General features: G+C 46.3%; 1 protein-coding gene and 1 long non-coding RNA gene across 5 annotated transcripts in view; one reads left to right on the top strand and one right to left on the bottom strand.

Annotated features, from left to right (window-relative positions):
- LOC140000718 (uncharacterized) overlaps nt 1–1,093 on the bottom strand; it is a 31,597-nt gene extending 30,504 nt beyond the window's left edge. Inside the window, exon 1 of the long non-coding RNA XR_011805890.1 lies at nt 714–1,093. This is a non-coding gene — a long non-coding RNA (uncharacterized lncRNA). The remainder of the gene's footprint in view (nt 1–713) is intronic.
- A 7,387-nt stretch (nt 1,094–8,480) lies between these two features.
- The window catches only part of FHL2 (four and a half LIM domains 2), a 41,179-nt gene continuing 40,089 nt past the window's right edge, over nt 8,481–9,570 (top strand). For 2 of the 4 annotated variants that reach the window (XM_038173261.2, XM_038173260.2), the window contains exon 1: nt 8,500–8,639. The gene's annotated coding sequence lies outside the window, so the exon portion shown is untranslated. Of the gene's footprint in view, nt 8,640–9,570 lie in introns of all 4 variants that reach the window. The other 2 variants (XM_013109849.5, XM_038173259.2) reach the window with 2 other exon arrangements.

Below are 9,570 nucleotides of genomic sequence, written 5' to 3'. Positions count from 1 at the left end.
TGCCTCTGGCACCCAAGCCTATGGAGCTACTAGGAAGAAGCTGAGTAATGTGAGTGGCTAGCATGATACCATGTTTGAAAAGTAGCAGGCACGGTCTGTTACCCACACACATTAACAGATGATGCAAATCATTTTCCCTCATGGCAGCACTAGGTCAGACACGTGAGAGTAGAGACTGTGTCCATCACCCGCACAGCACAGAGCTCCTGGGGCACAGACGGAGCCTCCTGGGGGACAGTTTGTGCCCAGGGCCTCTGGTCCTGGCACTGGGCACCTCTGACAAGAGCCTGGCCCTGTCTGCTGCAGCCTCCCTTCAGATATTTACAGACGGAAATATCAGGGGGATCAGATGATATCCCCCTGAACCTCCTCTTCTCCAGGCTGGGCAGTTCCAGCTCTCAGCCTCTCCTCACAGGAGAGCTGCTCCAGGCCCTCCATCACCTTGGTGGCCTGCCTTGGACTCTCCCCAGTATGCCCAGCTCCCTCTTGTACTGGGAGTCCCAGAACTGGACCCAGTGCTCCAGGTGCAGCCTCACCTATGCTCACCAATACCTCTTCTGCTGCACTGTGACTTTTCTTTTTCTCTCTCTTAAGACACAACTTTTCCCATCCTATTAGATTATATTAATGAAATTATTGTATTTTTTTTTCCCTAGAGGTATTTCAGTGTGCAAGGAAGAGATAACAAGTTCTCTTTCTTTCAGTTTGCTCACCTCCCTTTTTTTTCCAGACTCTGCAGTGCCGGGTGGTCTTTCTTTCTGTACTTCATTAAGTTTGGCAGCTATCAAACCTCTTCAGGCCCAAGCTCAACTGCAAATCAGGGGTGATACCTGGGGCTCGTGCAGGAACTCAGAAGAAATACTTGATTCTTAATGCACTCGTACACAGGAGCACATTCTTCCTAGAAGCCAGAAAGGAGCTCTGCTGTCAGCTGAGCAGAAGCCAAGTTTAGCACACTCACAGACCAAGGAGAGGCGTGAACCTCTCATCTCCATTCTGTCAGAGCACTCCATGGAATATTTAATACCTGCACCCAAATGTTAAATGGCAGATGTGCTTACAGACGTGTTGTCCAAGAGATGCCCGGGTTACACTCGGCAGCTGCCCTTATCACCACCCCCGCCCGTACCTAGCGTGTGTGAGTGATTTATTGAGCTGCTTTCCACAAGGCTCCTGCTCACAGGGCACGGCTGCACTCTGGCAGCACGGGGGGAGATGGGAAGCAGCAGCTGCAGCAGATGGATGCAGCTCTCCCCTCGGTTTGGGGCCCCCTGCCAAAACTGTGCCAGACACACGCGCTTGTGCACGGCTTGATGAATGAGGAAAAAAGTGAGAACATTTGTCAACCGAAAATTAAAAGAAACCTTAGGGAGCTTGAGTTAAATGGGAGTGGGGTGAGGCAAAGGGGGGAAACTGGTGAGGTTTTGAGAAATGCCAGCTCATCCTCGGGGTGAAAGGAATGGTGGCAAGGGTGCTGAGCACCAAGAGCCTGAGAGGATTAGCTTGCAGGTTTCAAGCAAAGAAAATGACTGCAGCCCTAAGGTGGCCTTGTAATAAATTAGGTGCTGGTTTTATGAGGCATGTAGGCAACAGTTAGAAAAGGATCACAAAATCCATAGTCAGGATATATGCAAAAACAGGACACAGATTTTGCACAGCAAAGACTTTTATGGCACTATCCTCCCATTATATTGTATGTAAGTAAACCTTTTTACAACATAAAAAAAAGGCACTGTGAGGTGTTTTTTTCCCCTCAGCCTGAAAATCAGAGAGCTCTTTGCATGTTTTGATCGGTGTGCAGCTAACAACCTAGCTGTTTCAGCTGACAGGACACACATAGCAAAGAAGTGTCACTTCCCTGCTCAGCAAGCTTTGGGTTTGGTTTGTGGGCTCAGACACGTAATGGCTAAACCTGTCTTCTAAGACCTTCAAATTAATGCTTGGTCATAGAACTGATTATTTGTGTTTGAGTCTTCTCTGAAAACCCTGAGCAGCTCTGATCACAATACAAGTAGTTCTGTTGTTTAACTGAGGACCGTAAAGAGCTGTCACCTGGTTAAATGCCACCTTCTCTGTGAAACCTGAGAAACAATCTTGGCAATAAAAACAAGATGCCAATTTTAATACACTTTTTTCTTTCCTTTTCAGCCACCAGCAAAATCTCTGTGAGTTCTCAGAAAAGCTATGACATAAACAGCTGAAGTTTGAACGTAACCTGATCAAATCCTTTTGTGTTATGGATGAGAAAAGAGGAAAATCAGTATCTTAACAAAAAGCAAAAATGAGCATTTAGGACTCATCACAGTCACAAGCAGGACCTGGGGAAGGGGAAACAAGTCTCAGATTTAACATTAATTTTGGCATGTGTCCAGACTAATCTAGGCTTCCCAGCAAAATTGTTCAGATTGTGCTAAGTGGCCTGAAAGGTATGTCGTACCCCCGGGTTGCACTGCTATCAGCATCGCAGCAAGCAGTTAGCAAAGATCGAGTTACCAGTTATGCTGCTGGTTATGACTCCAGGGGAAGCACATACACCATAACACCAGCACCTGCTGTTTATAAACAAAACTTTTCAATATTGCTATGCTTGCTTCAAATTGCACTGAGGCAATGCCAAAAAGGGAGGCTGCTGAACTTTTCTCTCTCCTGCCCTATTCCCTGGTGTGCAGAGATGACACAAAGCTTGAACATTTGAAGATTTTAGATTTATCACCAGTGCCAGCTGTGTTACCCTTTTGTTTTTTCCCTGTTTTGGGAAGTGCCTTTGAAGGTAGTATAATGGTCATACTAGTTCTGCAGCTGAAATCCTACCTAATAAGTCCTAAGAACAGCCTAGTGACTGTGATGCACTTTGTAGAAATGGGACAACTTTGGTGGGGGGTAGGCAGAACTGTTACTGAAATTGAAAAACAAAACAAAACAAAACAAAACAAAAACACTATTAGAGAAAAGTTGCGGCGCCAACTTTGTGCCAAATCAGTAAAGCTCTCCAGACAATGCAGAGAAAGGGTTATCACAACCATACTTGGGGCTTTTTGCTGGGAAAAGCACTCATGCTGAAAAGATTCTTCTAATGGCTCTCAAAGTCTGGAAACTCTAAGTCTGCTAAGGTGTGTTGTGTTTTTTCAAGATCTCAGTGCATTTTTCAGATCCTGTTCTCAACAGTCTCTCACAGTTTCTCCTAGAAGTGGGAAACCTGAGACCCTAGGAGCTTAATTTATTTTTTTTTTTAAATGTTTGGCACTTGTAGCTCCTCTGTCCTTCAGTGGGACTTGCATGCATTTGCCAGTTTTGATAATGTGGATGTGAGTGTCATGTCCAAGGTCACACAATGAATTAATGTGAGAACTGGGATTATTATTACTTATTATGGGCAGGCTGGCGATTATACCTATGCTTAAAGCAATCTACATCTCCTATTACAAAAATCTGCTTTAGCCTCTTACACATGCCAAAATAAAACTGCTTAGACTGGAATTGCTTATCCACACAAGCACATTTGCACTGTGGGCAGGTGAAGCAGGGCTCTTGCTTATTTTTGCTAGTGGCAATGCCTGACTTTTGCTGCTGGCTTCACAACACTGTACTTCTCTCAGATAACAGTTATCTCACCAGAAAATGCCTCTCTTCTGAAAGAAGTCCTGAAAGTTTCTTTTGCATGTGTACTTGTACTCACTGGCAGAGTGAGGGGCAGCGTGGTAAAGATGTTGATTCAAGCAAGCAGGTGAGTGTGCAAACAGGGCACTGAATTTCGGTGTTACTGGGACTGCTTCCCCCATCTGCTCTGAACTCAGGCAATCCCTAGGATCCTTTTGTCACAGCAACCCACAAATAGTTACATCTCTGCTTGTAGTTAAGTGAAACCTGCTTGGATTTATTAGGACTTAGTTTGGTGGATTATGAGGGTAGATTTAGCTTTGGACTGAAGAAGTCTTAGCATGATCCAAAAACAGCAGCTACAGCAGAGTGAACGTGTATTTCAGCCAAAATGGGAAAGGGCAGAGGTGGGGCCATGAAACAGCTGCGAAGAGCAGTGTCCTTTTGTGAGCTGTAACATTTACTGGGCAGATAAATGGAGGGGTGAAGAAGAAACGAGTCCTGTTTTTCCAACCTTGTTTGAACTCTGAAAATACATCTAGAGCTCTCTCTGGCTAAAGAGGCACCCTCCTGTCTTCCCTTTTCTCAGGGCTTTTGTCACTGGATTTGCAAAGTGAACCCTCGTATAGGGCCAAGTAGGGGCAGGAAGGCTGCAGTGCAGAGAGGGGACTGGATTAGTGTTCCTCTGTGTGAGTGGGGCAGGGGATGAACAAGGGGTGAAAGGATTCCTTAGGTTTTCCATGCAAAGTTTGGTTTTAGAGGTGTTGGGTGTCTGAATTTTCAAGTTAAGGCTCATCTGCATCATTGACAATCCAGCACACCCCCAGCTGAGGTACTGTATGTGCTGCAGGGAGAGTTCCTGCATCTGCTCCAGGCCTCTGCAATTGCCCAGACATGGAGGGTGCAGGCTGCATTGGCTGGGTATAGGAGGGATCAAACACCCTGACCAAATGCCCTGAGCATTTGGGTTTAAAAAGTGCTGAGGAAATTTGTGGAAAGGAAAAGAAACAAGGTCATTAAAAATAGTTTGCCTCTGTCTCAGACAGTCCCTGAATCAAAACCTGTGGGAATCCAGGAGGGAGTCCTGGGGAATATATATTCTCAGGCATGAAATATTTGGCCATTGCTGGAAGCAAAGAAATGGGCTGGGCTAACCTATATCTGGCCCAGCACAGGCATTTTTGTGGCACAGCACGCAGCAAGGGCATCTCACGCTGCATGCTAGGCATTTCACAAAGCTGTAGTCATCAGAAGCTAGCTGCCTGCTGTGAGCCATCTACCTCCCTCTGCAGCCAGCAGCCAGAGATAGGCACCTCCAGTGGCCAGGGAAAGCATGCAGATACACTGGATGCCAGCTTTTGGTGACAAAAAGTAGGTGAGCTGAACTGCTGATGACAGCAGGAATGGAAAACAGGGAGGTCACAGGGCCCTGAGTGCTGGAGCCTGCTCTCCAGCCCCCGCTCAGCTTTGCAGCGATGACATCTTCTTGGAGCCTCAGCTGGAAACACCGGGCAGGAGGGGAAGCCAGGCAGAAACAAGGCCCTTGGAAACCCCGCACGCTGTGTTGTGTCCTCTCAGAGCATCTTGTGTGTTCCCTGGAGCCCTGGATGTCACCAGGCAGTGGGGACAGCCACCTGCTGGGGGCAAACTGGAGCTGGGGACCTCCACATGCACCTCAGCCACCATGGGGTGGTGAGGGAGATCATCAGGGTCCCCTAGGCTGTGGCTGCTGAAGCTAGCTACCACAAGTGTTTTCACCAGCACATAAATGGACAAATATACACACAACTCCCTGTGTGCCTTCTGCCAAAAGGCTATGTGCCCATGGGTCTGCATGGGGGTCAGAGTTTGGGAATGCTCTCCTCCCAGGTGCAGGTAGGCTGAGTTTGGGGCTTCATGTGCAGATGTCTTCTTTGGAAGAGGAACACTGATGACCTGTGACTGCAAAGGGTGAGAACAAGCAGGTAGGCTGATGGCCTGATAGAAAATCTGGATCCCCTTTTCCTACAGCAGATGCTAATCCTATTTTCCCCACCACAAGTGCCCAAATGTAAAGGGTTTGCAAAATATTGACTACTGGCAAAATCTCTTCAAGCTCTCCTCCTCTGGCTCTGTTGTTAAGTCTGTGGCAGTCAATACCAAATGCACACAACCTATCTCTAAATCCCCCAAATTAGATTAAAGGCTCAATGGCATCATAACATATTTTTAATCCCAATGCTACCTGCTATGAACGCAAATGTCAGGACAGCAAGGTCAGATCTCCATGGATGTATATATGTCAGTAGAGATCTTCCTGTACAAAAGGCAGTACCGGTGCAAGCTGGAGAAAGTTTCTTGTTAAAGCTGTACTGAAGATTTACATCCTTCCTGGCTGCCCAGGCACTGGCATCTGTGAGTTGCAAAAAATAGCCCTGATTGTGAAGATCAATGATAAAACTTGATAAAACAACTTGATAAAACTGGATAAAACTTGATAAAACTTGATAAAAATGATAAAAGTCCCCTCAGGAGTCCCCAGAGCAAGGAGCCCCACTGCCCACCATGCCAATGCTGCTTTGGGCCAGAGTGCTTCAGACACCTCTCTCTTTTCAAAGGGATAAATTCAAACGTGGCTGTAAAGTTAAGGAGCTTGGTGATGTCCCTGCTTCCAAACAACGTCCACAGAAATACCCTTCTTTCTCACATCTTTAGCCTGGAGCACTCTGCACCTTCAGAGAGCTGTCACCCTGAGAGTGGGGGCATTTCCCTTTGGACAAGATCCTTTTTCAGGGAGCTGTCTTTCCCACAGTTAGTCTCATCAAGAAGTAAAGCAGTGTCCCAAATGAAACTGGGACATTTTAAATCAGTGTGGTCACTAGGACTCTTTTTCTTTTTTGAGGGAGAAAAGTGAAGTTAACAGATGTGCAGTGCACCTTCCCAAGCAGTTAGATGGAGTCTGTCAGTAGGACATGTTCCCCCCAAGCTGGTCCTCAGTCACTTGATGTTTACACCAGACCCAAATTCACTCAGTAATTGGGCTTACACTGGGGGACTGAACATGTCACGAGTGCCCAGTATAGACGGGGCTACAGACAATCGTCTTTTGTACATGGTGTTTTTACAAATTAGCCCCGACCTCTGAATCATGCAAACAAAAAATTGGCCAACATTAAAGGCTGAGGCTTTCCAGAGCTGTCCAACCATATGTCCTAACTACCACATTTTTGCTACTTATACAGCTTTTCATAACTGTTTATTGTTCTGGGAAATGAGAAAGGACTGTTTACACAGTAGCTACAGGAACGTGTGCCAAAAAGCCACTAACTCTTGTATGAACAATATTTTCGTCAAGAAACTGTGGGATAATTCTCGTGTCTCCTTTACCTAAGTCTCTAAATTGTGCTCCTAGTCCCTGGTGCTTGGAAGCTGGGAGGCTTTGCATGGACAAAGGCAGATGTCGCTTGTTCCAGGAGTCTTGACTCTCGCTGTCAAGTTATGTTGCTTGGCAGGAGCTGAGGACGTGTTGTTATGAGCTTTTTGATGTCAGGATGAATCCTCCAAATGCCAGCTTCTGACTGGCTTGGCATTAAAAACATAAAACCTGACTGGGCTCCATATCAAATGGTAAATCAGTCTGTCATGTCAGAAAACCTGGCACGGGTTTTGCTAGTATCCAGGCTCCATGCTTTGACCCACGTTTGCTCTTCAAACAAACTGTTCGGAGAAGAGCTGGGAGGTGACATGATCTCCTAAAGACTATTGATCCACCAACACTTTGAAGAAAAGAGGGAGGTGGGGAGAATGGGACATTCTTTGGGACTGTGAAAATAATAGACAAATCCATCAAAGAAATTGAATCCCATGGCAGATACTCCTGCTTCAGCCGAGAGGAGGAACAACAGATAATCTCAGTTTAACAGCACGGTATTTCTCCTGAGATGTGTGTTGCTGGGTAAAAGAGAGTTATTTGCCTTCATGTACAGGTTGCCCAATGCTATTTCTTCACCTGCCTGTATTAAGGAGGATATCCTTTTCCTCCCCTTAAAAAAACACCTTAAAATAGTTAAAAGTGGTGGCCAAGGACCATGTCTCTGCTGCATCTTGCCCTGCAGAATCACAGCAAATTGCAGACATGGGCCCAACGTTGGCAAGGAGGGAGGCTGTAATCCTAATTCTGCTTGGGCAGGTTTTGCTCTGCAGCTGGAGAGGCTGTGGCCATGTGAGCTGCTGAAAGACCTTTCTTCCACCTCTAATCTCTCATTCCTTAGATGTGTGAGTGCCCCCTGAACCAAGCACCACACCTCCCTTACAGCGGGCAGGAAGCCCGGAGAGGAGAGCTCCCTCCTGAGTTATGGGGCCCCTGCCCACACCCACTGACTTGTGGCCTCAGGCTGGTCCCCAACTTTGTTCTGTTCTTGCTGGGAAGTGTCAGCACCGACACTGCCTTCCCCCAGATGAAGTGCTGAGGGGTGAAACGGGGCAGAACGAGGCGGACAGACTGCCCTGTAATGAGGCTGCACACCTGGGATGGACGATCAGATGGATGGATGGATGGATAGATGAAGGAGAGTTGGGACATCCACAGAGCAGTTGGCATTTCTTATGACACTTCTGGTGATCCCTGAGCCTTGGGGGATAATCTGACTGAGAAGTTAGAGCTGCCCAAAGCTCAGCTAAAATACCAAGCCATGGAATAACGCTGGTTCTATGAAGGACCCGTGCAGGAGCTCCTGGCAGTAGGTGAGGGTATTTTGAGAGCTGGCAGTCCCAAAGGGAGCAGGCCAGGAGCACGGCCGCCCTTTCCATCGGGGCCTCGTGCTGCCCTATCTGCGATGCCTTAAAAGGCTGGTGGCACAGAGGTGCTGCGGTCCTTATCTCCTCCGGGTGGCCAGGGCTCTGGAGATATTATATTTATAGCTCATCTGGAGCACGGATGCCTAACCGCCTAATTGCTATATACATAGTGTGGGTAACCCAATAAAGCCGTGAGTCTCCGCTTTTGTCCCCGTCCTCTCTCACTCGCGGGCTCACGAGCAGAGGCACCACCAGGCTGCAGCAAGGTAAGGCAGCGGCTTGTCTGGCTTTTCACCGTCATTTGGCCCCTGTTCTCCTGTTCACCTTCCTTTTGCAATAGGGCCTGGAGGTTTCTCAGGGCTCTGCTTAGACACTATGAGGGGAGGGCTTCTTTCTTACGGAAAGAGGGGATTTTAGGATGTTTGTTCATTTCTTGCTGTCAGGACACATACAGAGTGTCTCACGTTGTATTTCCAGACTGCTGTTAGGAATCAGGTGCTAAATAGCAGCTGCTCTTTAGTTTCCGCACTAATAATATGCTGTCATGTTTCCATGTTCTGAAGGAATACAACCATGTCTAACTATAGACACTTTCCTGGTTTGAATAGGAAACTGAGTGACTTCAGGCAGAAAAATTCTGATCAGTTATTTTCTGTTTTTTGTGTGTTTTCTTCCCCCTCTATCAGCATTTTCTTCTTTATGATGAATATTTGGAAAATGAATAGAGAGCGGGGAAAAAAGAGGGCAGAGGGAACACTTTTTTTCTTTTTCCTTCTTTGAGACCATTTCCTAATGGCCTTGAAATAAAAAAAAAAAAGCCAAATTACGAGTGATGCTTGCTGATTTCATGTTTAAACAATTGCTTGATATGGATTACAGCAGCTGTGTGAAAAGGGAAAAGGAAGAAAAGCACTGAAACATATCTGGGTGTCAAAGCAGGAATTGTTCAGAAACAGACTGTAAAATAACATTAGCAATAACAACCAAATGCCAATTATCAGACCATTGTTATATTAAATTACTTTTAACCTCATCTCATGAGAGCATTAATTTTCAAATGAAGCTAATAAAAGAAAACCTCTTGGAAAAATAAGGTTGTTTGTGCATATGTGTACATGTGTTTAGATGCATCTACACACACAATTTTAACATAAACATCCCTATAAATGAAAGTCTCTTCCATCCAAGGACCTTAAA

This window comes from Anas platyrhynchos, chromosome 1 (genome assembly GCF_047663525.1).
Source record: "Anas platyrhynchos isolate ZD024472 breed Pekin duck chromosome 1, IASCAAS_PekinDuck_T2T, whole genome shotgun sequence".
Taxonomy (NCBI): Eukaryota; Metazoa; Chordata; class Aves; order Anseriformes; family Anatidae; genus Anas; species Anas platyrhynchos.
This window is presented reverse-complemented; position numbering and strand designations above follow the sequence as displayed.